The sequence below is a fragment of the Elephantulus edwardii genome, unplaced genomic scaffold, assembly GCF_000299155.1.
Source record: "Elephantulus edwardii isolate Elephantulus edwardi_28Jun2011 unplaced genomic scaffold, EleEdw1.0 scaffold00111, whole genome shotgun sequence".
NCBI classification, from domain to species: Eukaryota; Metazoa; Chordata; class Mammalia; order Macroscelidea; family Macroscelididae; genus Elephantulus; species Elephantulus edwardii.
Window position 1 is genome coordinate 3,446,536 of NW_006399861.1, and position 3,592 is coordinate 3,450,127.

The window sequence follows — 3,592 nt, forward strand, 5'->3', positions numbered from 1 at the left end:
AACCATGCAGTGTTTACTTGCTCTGTTCTGACAACTGTCTCTTGGTCCAATTATAGGTTTCGCATTAGCACGATCAAGTGTTTTTTTTTATACGCTATTTAGAATATATTTAAATGTACTAACAGATTAGTGTTAATTTCTTTGGGATAATATTCTGAAGGCTTCACAAAGTTCTACTAGTTGCAAAAGTTATAGAAGAATTTGGAAATATTTCTAGCTTTCTTTATGACTGAAAATAGTTTAAAGCTTGGAATAAACTTTTGTTAAAGGTTAAGTAAAACTTGGCGGAGAATCCACCTGGTCCTGGTGTCTGTTTGAACATTACATCTTTATTCACCTTTTCAATCTTGTCTTTGGTAATTGGTCTCTACAAGGATCTTAAATTTGCTTAGGTCAAACTTGGCATTATATCTTTTGCTTAGAAATACCCATTTTCTTTAAACCACAAAATGCAATATAAAAATCTATATGTAGTCGTCTAAATTTCTTTTTATAATATGTTTGAAGATATATGAAATAATTTGAAATATAATCTTTCCTATGTCAATACTTTACTTTCTCATTCTTAATCTTATATTTCGGTTCTCCCTTTTAAATAATGAAGGTTATTTTTAAAGTATCTGTTTTATTCACCCTTTCAAAAAGCTACTAAATTATTTTTTAATTCCACAAAATCAGTTTATATGTTTTTAAGCTACATACACTGATTTTTGTTTCTTTTGTTATTCTTTTTTAATTTCACAAGCCAAATGCTTACTTTCTTTATATTCTATTTTTCTTCTTCAGTATTGAGGGTATTTAAGATTATTGATTTCCTTTTTCTATCTGTGTAAATGAAGCACTCTAATTTTCATTGCTTCTCAGGTAGCATGTTTTATTATTCACTGGCCCCAAATATTTCTAGGGGCATGTATTCAATTAGTTAAGATGTATGTTTATTTATTATTTCTTTGATATATTATAGACTTTATAACAAGAAACTGTGACTCATAATATTTATACTTTAAAAATTGTACTCAAATTCATGATCAGTCTGTGAAAGTTTCAAGATGATTTGGAAAAAAAATCCTCTCATTGAGAAATATAAAGGTCTAGTAATACTTATGAAATAAAATGTAATTACTGTAGAATTCAATTCCCTTAGGTTTTTATTAACATTTGTCTAATAAATTTAAACTCTATGATGGATAGACTGAAGTGTTATATTTTAAAACAATAAAAAAAGAAAAAATAGAGAAGGGAACATGAACAGAATTGTTTATTATGTCTCACTGGTCTGACCTAAGCCAAGGACCACTTCTAGTTTTAAAAAAAGTACCAATAGGAGATCTTTTAGTGTTAAAACTTTCAAAATGTAGAAAATCACGAAAAGAATTGATATGAGAGTTTTGGAAGTCAATTAGTGATATCTGCCACACTAATACATGTACAATTCAGAATTCAAAGTTTTACTATTCACTGCTGACAGCTTTTCTAACTACGGTTGAAATTTGCCTTGTTCTTGTTGTTAGGTGCTGTTGAGTGTAATACAACTCATAGTGACCCTATCAACAAAAGATCTAAACCTTGTTCTATTCTGCATTATCCTCACACTTCCTGACACACTAGAGCCCATTGCAACAACCATCATGTCAATCCACCTGGCTGAGAGTCTTCCTCTCCATTGCCAACCTTCCACTGTTCCCAGCATCATGTACTTCTTCAAGGAACAGCCCTTCCTAGCAACATACCCAAAGTCTATGTTGGGAAGCCTTATCATTCCTGCCTCCAAAAAGCACTCCAGCTGCACTCCCTCCAAGACTTATCTGTTCATTCTCTTGGCCATTCAATGGGATGTTCAGTCCTCATCTCCAAAACCACAGCTCAAAGGTGTCAATTTTTCTGTCATCCTTATTCACTGTTCAGCTCTCAGATACATAACAAGTAATAGGGAAGACCATGGCCTGAATGAGAATCACCTTAGTCCTCAAACTGAAATCATTACTGCTCAAAAATTTGAAGAAGTTCCTAACTGCAGATTTTCCAAGTGCAATGTGTCTCCTTATTTTCTGACTGCTGGTACCAAGGGTGTTAATTGTTGATCCAAGTAAGATGAAGCTGTTGACAATTTCCAATCTCCTGTACATCCATCATGATCCTGCCTATTGGTCCAGTGGTAAGAATCTTTGTTTTCTTGATTATCAAGATGCAGTCCATAACAAAAGCTGCATTCCTTGATCTTCTTTAACAAGTGCTTCAAGCCCTTCTCACTTTCAGGTGAGTTGTGTCATCTGCATAACACAGGCTATTGATGAGTCTCCATTCAATCCTGATGCCACACCCCTCTTCATAGAGACCAACGTCTCATATAGTTTGCTGAGCATACAGATTGAATAGGTATGGGGAGAGAATACAACCCTGACACAGTTCCTTTTCAATTTTAAACCATACAGTGTTCCCTTGCTCCATTCACACAACAGCCTCCTGGTCCAGGTATAGGTTCTACATGAATACAATTAAGTCTTCTGGGATTCCCATTCTTCTCAATGTCAGCCACAATTTATTATGATACACACAGTAAAATGCCTTTACATAATCCAGAAACCATAAATACACATTCTTCTGGTATTATTTACTTTCAGAGAGGAATCATCTGACATGAGTAATGATATCCCTGGTGCCATGATATCTTCTAAATCCTGGTTGAACTTTTGGCAGTTTCCTATCTATGTACAGTTCTAGCTGTTTTTTAGTGATCTTCAGCAGTATTTTGTTTGCATTTTATATTAACTATATTTTTGATAGTTTCCCCTTTCAATTGGATCACCTTTCTTAGTAAAGGGAACAAATATGGACCTCTTCTAATCTGTTCCAATCTGTTGGCCAGACAGTTATATTCCAAATTCCCTGACTTTGAGTGGTGAGCACATCCAAAGCGGCATCTGTTAGTTTACTATATTATTTTATTTCTATATTATTTTGAAAACTTCAAAATGTCTTTGATTAATATTTTTAATCCTTGAAATCTTTTTAAGTATATATGTATGCATATATAGAACACTTGAAGGTCAATATCGTAGGCATTAGTGAGCTAAAATGGACTGGCCATTTAAATCAAGTCATCACATTTCTTTTTTTTACTATGCCAGGAAGGACAAATTGAAGAGTAATGGCACCACATTCATTTGGCTGAGGGTGGGGTGGAGAATTGAAATCTTTTCTGAAACATAACACTTGTAAATAATAGGATAATATGTGTACAAGAAAGGCCAGTTAATGCAACTATCATTCACATTTATACACCAATCACTAACGTCAAAGATGAAGAAACTGAAGATATCTATCAAATTCTACAATCTGAAGTCAATCAAACGTGCAACGAAGATGATTTGATAACTAACTATTGACGATTAGAATGCAAAACTTGGAAGCAATGAAGTATCTGAAGTTTAAAATGCAGCCTTCGTGGCAGCAAGCTATCATTCTATTATATGATAGAATTTTGCAAGAACAATGATGTAAAAATTGCAATTTTTTTTGTTTTTTTAAAAATAATTGTAATGAACATTTACAGAGAATTTGGATTTCCATTCATTCATTGCTGCACTTCTCT